Below are 10,289 nucleotides of genomic sequence, written 5' to 3' on the forward strand. Positions count from 1 at the left end.
CTGCAGGCTAAACAATCCCAGCTCCCTCAGCCTCTCCTCATAACTCATGTGTTCCAGTCCCCTAATCATTTTTGTTGCCCTTCGCTGGACTCTCTCCAATTTATCCACATCCTTCTTGAAGTGTGGGGCCCAAAACTGGACACAGTACTCCAGATGAGGCCTCAACAATGTCGAATAGAGGGGAACGATCACGTCCCTCGATCTGCTCGCTATGCCCCTACTTATACATCCCAAAATGCCATTGGCCTTCTTGGCAACAAGGGCACACTGTTGACTCATATCCAGCTTCTCGTCCACTGTCACCCCTAGGTCCTTTTCCGCAGAACTGCTGCCTAGCCATTCGGTCCCTAGTCTGTAGCTGTGCATTGGGTTCTTCCATCCTAAGTGCAGGACCCTGCACTTATCCTTATTGAACCTCATCAGATTTCTTTTGGCCCAATCCTCCAATTTGTCTAGGTCCTTCTGTATCCTATCCCTCCCCTCCAGCGTATCTACCACTCCTCCCAGTTTAGTATCATCCGCAAATTTGCTGAGAGTGCAATCCACACCATCCTCCAGATCATTTATGAAGATATTGAACAAAACCGGCCCCAGGACCGACCCTTGGGGCACTCCACTTGATACCGGCTGCCAACTAGACATGGAGCCATTGATCACTACCCGTTGAGCCCGACAATCTAGCCAGCTTTCTACCCACCTTATAGTGCATTCATCCAGCCCATACTTCCTTAACTTGCTGACAAGAATACTGTGGGAGACCGTGTCAAAAGCTTTGCTAAAGTCAAGAAACAATACATCCACTGCTTTCCCTTCATCCACAGAACCAGTAATCTCATCATAAAAGGCGATTAGATTAGTCAGGCATGACCTTCCCTTGGTGAATCCATGCTGGCTGTTCCTGATCACTTTCCTCACATGCAAGTGCTTCAGGATTGATTCTTTGAGGACCTGCTCCATGATTTTTCCAGGGACTGAGGTGAGGCTGACTGGCCTGTAGTTCCCAGGATCCTCCTTCTTCCCTTTTTTAAAGATTGGCACTACATTAGCCTTTTTCCAGTCATCCGGGACTTCCCCGGTTCGCCACGAGTTTTCAAAGATAATGGCCAATGGCTCTGCAATCACAGCCGCCAATTCCTTCAGCACTCTCGGATGCAACTCGTCCGGCCCCATGGACTTGTGCACGTCCAGCTTTTCTAAATAGTCCCTAACCACCTCTATCTCCACAGAGGGCTGGCCATCTCTTCCCCATTTTGTGATGCCCAGTGCAGCAGTCTGGGAGCTGACCTTGTTAGTGAAAACAGAGGCAAAAAAAGCATTGAGTACATTAGCTTTTTCCACATCCTCTGTCACTAGGTTGCCTCCCTCATTCAGTAAGGGGCCCACACATTCCTTGGCTTTCTTCTTGTTGCCAACATACCTGAAGAAACCCTTCTTGTTACTCTTGACATCTCTGGCTAGCTGCAGCTCCAGGTGCGATTTGGCCCTCCTGATATCATTCCTACATGCCCGAGCAATATTTTTATACTCTTCCCTGGTCATAAGTCCAACCTTCCACTTCTTGTAAGCTTCTTTTTTATGTTTAAGATCCGCTAGGATTTCACCATTAAGCCAAGTTGGTCGCCTGCCATATTTACTCTTCTTTCGACTCATCGGGATGGTTTGTCCCTGTAACCTCAACAGGGATTCCTTGAAATACAGCCAGCTCTCCTGGACTCCTTTCCCCTTCAAGTTAGTCCCCCAGGGGATCCTGGCCATCCGTTCCCTGAGGGAGTCGAAGTCTGCTTTCCTGAAGTCCAGAGTCCACATCTCTCTGCGGTGGACTTAAACCCGACACACACATCAGTAAGTCTAGTAAATAGAAGGCAAAAGTTCAACTTCAGTTAGAGTTTCAAAGCTCAAATACAGGGAGCAGGCAAAAATCAGAGGGGAAAATGTGATCACGTTGTAAAGAACACTTTTTGTTCTGGACGGGCGTTCTCAACACGGCAGAATTCTTTTATGTTTTTCAGTTTGTTTCTGATTGTTTTCCAGTGTTTGTCACTCTCTTTTATTTCCTTTTTTTTAAAAATTGTTTTCAAATTCCTAGTAAGATCTTGTCAAATGGGTTTTTTTCAAAAAGGTTAATGAAAACGTTTTCTAATGGTTTAAAAGGAGCGTTCTGACTTTTATGGAAAGAAAAAAATCTCTTCTTTCTGAATCAGAAAGAATTCAAAGACGTCAGCCCAATGCCCTGAACAGGTCCCTTGCTGGAGAAGAGCATTTTGTGCTAGTAACAGCACTTTGCCTCAGATAACAAGTAACTTCTGTTTCTTTTGCCCCTCAATCATGAACTGCACTTCATGTTTGAAGTATCCACTGAGAACGTTTCCAAGAGCTCCCAACTGCTCGCAGCTTGCACCATCCTCTTCCCTTCAGATCTCCTCTCGTCGTGCAGTCTATATGTGTGTGAATCCTAATGACTTATCGGTTTCAGACACTCAGTTCTGGTCTGTCTGTGGGGACGAGAGAGAGAGAATGGAATTTGCGAGATACTCTAACAGGAGGACTTGTGACACCTTAGAGACTAACAAATGTATTAGAGCATAAGCTTTCGTGGGCTACAGCCCACTTCATCGGATGAATAGAATGGAACATAAAGTAAGAATATATATATACACACATACAGATAAGTTGGAAGTTGCCATACAAACTGTGAGTCTCATTAATTAAGATGCGCTATTATCAGCAGAAGAAAAAAACTTTTGTAGTTGCATCCGATGAAGTGAGCTGTAGCTCACGAAAGCTTATGCTCAAATAAATGTGTTAGTCTCTAAGGTGCCACAAGTACTCCTTTTCTTTTTGCAAATACAGACTAACACAGCTGCTACTCTGAAACTTTTTAGTGATAATCAAGATGGCCCATTTAGACACTTGACAAGAAGGTGCGCGGATACTTAACTTAGGGAAATCGATACAATATGTGTAATGACCAGCCACTCCTAGCCTCTGTTCAAACCCAAGTTAATGTTATCTAGTTTACATATTAATTCAAGATCAGCAGTTTCTCGTTGGAGTCTGTTTTTGAAGATTTTCTATTGCAAAATTGCCACCCTTAAATCTTTTACTGAGTGAGACACTCAATGCACCTAGCGATGATGTAAACATTTCTTTAAATTACTGTCACATTCACAGCCGCATGTCCTCTCAGAAGAGCACGAATAATCTGACATTCTAGTGGCTATAGAAGAAAGCTGAGTGCCTCACTTGCATTGAAATAGTTCTGGAAATAGATGAATCTCCATCGAAGTCCACTGAGAAACTGGCAATGTATATACCTTAAAAATATCAACATCCATGCTATCTACAATCAAAACCTTCTGAGACTCAGATTTTGAAAGCTATATAACAGACTAGGAGTCCCCATTTGCCCCCAAATTGATGAGAATGCAGCATCCAAATCCCTTTGAAAAACCCACCCCGAACATCCAAAGTCTGCCTTAGCCATGGCCTGCAAGTCATAACCAGAAAACAAGACTCCTGTGGTAAGAGGCAGCTAATACTGATGAGAATTAGAGATTATCCATGCAGGATTACCCCCTAAATTGAAACACTCCCTAAAGCTCATTTTCACAGTTCTCAATCGTTACTTACCCAGACTTACAGAGTTTACCCAGGAGAAGATATGAAGCGAAGTGGTTAGAACAATCCAGAGTTGTGGGAGCCTGGTGTCATTGTTTTACGGGCTGTTTTTATTAGTCTCTTCTAAGCCTCACGTAATATGACAGGCATGTTATACCCTTCAGGATCCTTTCACTTTAAAAGTTTAAATTCATGCCTGGTATCATTCTACTGACTTCTGTGTAGTTACTCCAGGGATGATTCTCTCCGTCGCTTTATTTCCGTTTTTAGCAGACTAATATTATTGCTCAGAAGTGTCTGGCTGGCACTATCTACCATCATGGTCAGGACTCTAATATGCTGCTTTCTGTCCAGTCTGGGGTTGGGTGGAGATGATACTGAATTCATCTAGGAAGGAAATAATGGGAGTCTCAGCAATGCATTGGATGGGCTTAAGATTCGTCCCATTCAGAAAGACCAGGATAAGGTCTGTGCTGCACTTGAGTGCCATTTACGCTTTCAAAATAGGCCTTGAGTGTGACTGAAGTTGAGTAGAGGTCTTTGTGGTGACTTCCTGCCCAAGGATCCATTTCAGGCTTTGTTGATGAGAAATTCAGCTCTCAGTGGGCTTCCAGTTGTGTCCCGCTTTGGGATCAGGCAGCAGCGTGATCAACACAGGGAACAGTCACAGAGCTGCCAACTGTAAGGTTTTTACATGAGTGCAGGTGCGGTGTTAGAAGGAAGCAACGCAGGCTTATATAAAGGCTTAGAGTTAATCCTTTTAACCTATCCTGCATCAGAAACTTCCAGCCAGGAGAACTGTGGTAGCGTGAGAAAATATAGCTGGCACACCGTAAGAAGCCAAACTTGAGAGATGGCGATCAGGAGTTCTTTCTACGGGAAGATGTCTGTGCCACGAGATTAGACTAATTTACAATTTGACCAGTTTTAGGGCCTGCTGAGGGAGCTTTTCCGTGTACAAGTTTCTTGCTGTAACTGGAATCCGTTCTCTAGTGCAAGACATCCCAAACATTGTGTCCTCGACGAGCAAAGGTCTTTGCTTTGGTTTTAAGATGCTTTGCCACATTTAAATTGATGAGCTGTTTTGATTTACACCAAGTGAGGATGCAGCCCATCAACTTTAAAAGGCTTTTAAATTAAAATCCAATTGCCTCATATTCTGTTTATATTATGACCTGATTAGGGCACTAACATGGGAGACTTTCATGTGCATTTTAATGTGACCTTATTATTCAATCCTGGGGCTTCTAATTCCAGTAACAAGCTATGAATATGCTCATCATATAAACCATTAACGAGAGTTTTGGAAGTGCTTAGAAATCCTAAATTCTAAGCCCTGTTTTCTCTATTTTATAAGAAAGTTTCCATAGGTCATGAAGCGATTTTGAGGTGAGGTTCACTTAGGCTGTCAGTCACAGAGCCAGAAATAGACCATAGGAGCCCTGACTTCTTTTGCCACATGATAGTCACTTGTCCTGACACCATTAGTTTGCATGACACGGTAACGTGTGTTAAAGATCATTTAACATGGCTGCCACATATGTCAGTAAAATGAGAGTAATTCTTATTAGCTGCCCAAACTTGCTATTAGTGCAGTTGAGGTTGCCCAGCAGTGCTTTGTGCCCTTCCAGGGTGTTGGACTCAGCTACATTCAGACCTCAGCACAGGAGGAAATAAAGCGTGATGGCAATACAGACTGAAATTTCTGAAACCCTGGAAATTCAGAGTTCATTGTCATTACAGTCCTGTAACTCATCCTTAACTCTGTCCTCTTGGATCAATACCCAACGTGCCAATAACACACAAACGACCTCTGCTCTCATAGGTGCCCAAACACACTGAAACAGAGCACATGAGCCCTATAGGACAGTCTACCACCCTCTTTTTACCACTGAGAACAACCGAGCTCCATCCTCTTTGAAGCCCCCCCCCCCCCCTTCAGGTAGTTGAAGGCTGCTCTCAAATCGCCCCTCACCCTTCTCTTCTGCAGGGTACTGCAGAGTGTGTTTTGCATGGCGCAGCAGTGACACTGGGTGGTCAGTCCGGGTATTGCACAGACTGTGTTTCCCATGAAGATTCAGTGACATTCTTAACTGGCCATTCAGTCTCGCAGCAGCAATTTGGGGAAGTACACTGAGTGTTCCCAGAACTGGCTACTCGGTGTCACTGCTCTGTGGCTGGAAATATGTGGTGTCTATGTCCACAGTGCAGGCCCCACGTCCCAGGCTGGTTAGTACAGTGCACAGGGCAGCACGAGGGAGCTGTGATTTACCCCACACACAAGCAGTTGTTCTCCTTTGGGCAAGTTCTTTGCCGGGTCTCAGCTCCGCTATGCCGAGCTATGTAGTCTGATACTAGCTCTTGCAGGCAGCCAAAGGTGGTGACAATGGCCAAGCACCCCAGTCAGTGTTTGACTCTGCCAGAGCAGCTGCTTGGCTTTGTCTGTGGAGAAGGCAAAGTGAAGCAATTGAGTTCTACACAGCTCTGAACTCACAGCAAACTGGGTACTGTTCATCTATGGAGGGTCAACTTTTGAGAAAAGCTAGTGTTGTAGCTGTAGGGTTTATGCCATTTGAATACAGCCAAGAAGGTGCCTCACGGTATCCACAGAACCAAGTAAAAGATTGCTGGGTGTAGCGGCTCTGTCATTCAACTTGCTTTTGAAATACAATAGTCCTGACCACAGGCCTTTGGGCAACAGTTGAGGTTCTCCAAGGGCCTCCGGCTCTATAGCCAGCCATGTTACTGACATGCTTGGGCCAGTCTAGCAGAGCAGGGGGCTGTGATTCCCTTTTATGGAAGCTGTGCTGGGTAGGTCCTAACATAGCATGGCCCTAAATAACATACCCCAGGCAGGATCTGACCCTAAGCCCACCTGTCCTCTGCTCCCCACCATCTCCAGGTCTTGGCACCCAGGGCACACCCAGTGAGGTGACAGGGCGTCTTTCCGTTGACTCCAGGGGGCTTTACTTTACTTCCGTTGACTCCAGGGGGCTTACTCTGTCCCAATGACCAGCAGGGAGGATTGGCAGACAGGCCTGAGTGCTTTATACAGTCCCTGGGACAGCCTGCACACAGGTCAGAAAGGTATCCATGGTCCTGCCAAGGGCAACCCAGGCAAGCTCAGCATTGGCTCTCGCTGGTCCCAAGTCAACTGACAGGCCAGGCCGACCCCTCCCCAGAATCCCACCACACACTGCCCTGGATCCAGCCTGTACCAGCCACCCTCCCCTGACTCGGCCCCTGGCTTGTCAGAGCATCCTCCCATTCCCTGAGTACCTGGCGCGCTGTGTCCTCCCCCATACATAGGAATCTGGGACAAGCACCAACCTCCACCATGCATCAGTACCAGCCAAAGCTTGGAAAGAAGGGCATCAGAGACAGCCTACAGAGCCAGACAGACAGCCACGCTTCCCACACAGCAGTGCTGAGCATGGTCTGGACACCAGGCATCCCAGCTAATGTGCTGAGCATGGCCTAGGTACCATGCACATCCACTACCTGGGCACCGGTGTGTGACGGTGGCAGACCAAGTCCAGCTCATGCCCAGGGTCTCATCTCTCAACCGACCACTGGCAAAGGCAGAGCTGGAACCAGCATGGCTCAGCTGTGGGAGTATTGTTACACCATGTATTAGAGTTATAACAAAGGGTTTAGTGTTTGGATTTTACCGAAGGCTTGTGAGTTGCTACCTGCACAAATCTCACATCTAGAGTCTGTAGCCCACATTGTCAGATCTCTGTGACATTGTAAATCACCAGACAGGCAAGAGTCATCCCTGTAAAGTGCCGCTCTCCAGTAGAACATGCAGGGGGCCATCAGGGGCAAGAAGCAGGGGGGGTCGGATAGGGGGCAGGGGCCAGGCCACGCCTGGCTGTTTGGGGAGGCACAGCCTCCCCTAACCAGCCCTCCATACAATTTCTGAAACCCGATGCGGCCCTCAGGCCAAAAAGTTTGCTCACCCCTGGCCTATAACCATCTCATTGTAGAGCTGTGCAGAGAGAGAGGGCTGCGCATTGGAAGAGTCACCAAGGCACAGATGATTGCTCAGTTGGAAGAGAATGATTGCTCTAAGGAGCCGGTTCCTGACCCAGCTGGGCTGTGAGAGAGGCTGGGACCCGACTGTGGCCACGGGAGGGGCTGAAAGCATCCAGGTAGCCACAGGATCCCCCTACCCGACCAGCAGGGGATCTTCCCAACTGAGTTCCCCATTGGTGGAGCTGAGACGGTTGGAGTTGGAACTGGAACTGAAACTGAAAGAGCTGAAGGACCGTGAGAGACAGAGGCCGCATGAACCGGTGATGGCGGAGCTGAGAAGAAGAGAGACCCCAACCATGGTGAGTGGGGATGGGCCCGCAGAGAACTCTGATATAAAAGTGCTGTCTCAGTTTAAGGAAGGGAATGATATAGACACCTTCCTCACAGCCTTTGAGAAGGCCTGCAATGTGCACCAGGTTGACCCTGCAGATAGGCTTTAGCATCTCACTCCCTTACTGGATCCCAAGACCATAGAGATGTTCAGCCAGATGGATGAGGTGGAAGCAGGGGGACTATGAACTGTTCAAACAAGCCCTACTGCGCAAGTCTGAGCTGACCCCTGAGGCATACAGGAGAAGGTTCCGGAGTGTGCAGAAGACCTAGGGGATGACCTATCTGGAACCGGTCACACTGATGGGGGAATACACCTGCAGTGGGTGAATGGGGCCAGGCAGATGAAGGAGGACGTGATTGAACTGGTGGGGCTGGAACAACTGTATGAACTCTGTCCCCCTGACCTGAGTATGTGGCTGGTGGACAAGAGGCTGAAGGACCTGCGCCGTGCAGGGCTGCTAGCTGACGAGTTTGTAGCTAGCAGGTCAGGACATGGAATGGAATCCCAGAGGGACAGGCCCACATCAGTGCAGAAGGGGGGTCCAGAGGCTTCCCTGAAGGGAGTCAGATAAATCCCTCCCAAAGGACACAGCCAATACCTGAGCTGACTGACTGGCCCCAGGGGACCAAAGGGACCTGAGGTGTAATTACTGTGGGCAGAGGGGCCACAGATGCACCCGGTGCCAAAAGCTCAGGGACAGGATGAGCAAACCGAGCCCTCAGAGGGTTAACTGGGTGGGAGCCCAGCTGGAGGATGGGCTGGCTCCCCAGGCAGGAGGGGCTGGCAGTTTAGCCATGGCCCAAGAGGGAGGAGTCTCCCAGGCCAGCTCCTCGGCTAGACTTGATGCTCTGGATTCAAAGTTCTCAGTCTACAGGGTGGGCACAGGATGGCCCCTGAGGAGCAAGTGCCTCATTCCCCTGGAAGTGGATGGGAAGCAGGTCACTCAGTACTGGGACATGGGTGCTGAGATGACGCTGGCCCGGACCGAGGTGGTGGCCCCAGAGCAGATGGTGCCCAAGACCTACCTGACCCTGACGGGCATGTGCGGGCCCCCGTTGAAGGTACCTGTGGCGAGGGTACATATGAAATGGGGGGCCAAGGAGGGGCCCAAAGACATAGGGGTGCACCATCAGATGCCAATCGAGGTGCTGATGGGGGGTGACCTGGCAGATTGGCTGGGTAGCCCCCAGAGCACCCTAGTCATCACCCCTAGCCAGAGCAAGCGAAGGGCACTCTGCCCTGACACCGGGGGGCGGTGCCCTGCTGGGGGTGCAGGTCCCTACCCTAGCAGGAAAGCAGCCACTGGGTGGGGCTGTGGCCTCGGACCCAGCCACTGAAAGGGAGCAGGTCCCCATTCCTTTCCCCAGACGCTGAATTCCAGGCCGAGCTGTGAAAGAATCTCTCCTTAGAAAAGCTGAGAGAACTTGCTGGTCACAGCAGGGCGAAACTCCTGAGGGAAGGCTTCCGGGAAAGATTCCTGTGGGAGACGGGATTCTTGTACTGGGAATGGGCTCCCGAAGGGGAAGTGGAACTGTGGGGGATCAGGAGGCAGCTGGTGGTTCCGCAGAAGTACCTCCGCAGGCTACTGTACCTGGCCCACGATACCCCTCTCTGGGGACACCAGGGGATCCAGTGCCCCAGGCAGAGGCTGTTAAAGAACTTTTACTGGCCCGGAGTCTTTGATGCCGACCAGCAGCACTGCAAGTCCTGCAACCCCTGCCAGAGGATGGGGAAGGCCTGGGACAAGGGGAAAGCAGCTTTGGGGCCCCTGCCCATCACAGAGAAGCCTTTCCAGAAGGTTGCCGTGGACATAGTGGGACCCCTCAGCAAGGCAACTCAGACAGGGAAAAAATACATTCTGGTGGTGGTAGATTTTGCTACTCGCTATCCCAAGGCAGTGGCCTTGTCCTCTATCAAGGCAGACACTGTGGCAGACACGGTGCTGACCGTTTTCAGCAGAGTGGGGTTCCCCAAGGAGGTCCTTACAGACCAAGGCTCCAATTTCATGTCAACTCTGCTCCGGTGCTCGTGGGAGAAGTGTGTGGTCTGACACACTTGGGCCTTGGCATATCACCCTCTGTCCAACAGGATGGTGGAGAGGTTCAATGGGATCCTAAAGATGATGCGAAAAACCTTTATGAACCAGCACCCACAGGACTGGGAAAAGTATTTACCCCACCTGCTGTTCGCGTACTGGGTAGTGCCCCAGGAATCAACTGGATTCTCTCCTTTTGAGTTGCTGTATGGGAGGAGAGTGAGGGGACCCCTGGACTTGATGAGGGACGAATGGGAGGGGAAG

Source organism: Lepidochelys kempii, chromosome 24 (assembly GCF_965140285.1).
Source record: "Lepidochelys kempii isolate rLepKem1 chromosome 24, rLepKem1.hap1, whole genome shotgun sequence".
Taxonomy (NCBI): Eukaryota; Metazoa; Chordata; order Testudines; family Cheloniidae; genus Lepidochelys; species Lepidochelys kempii.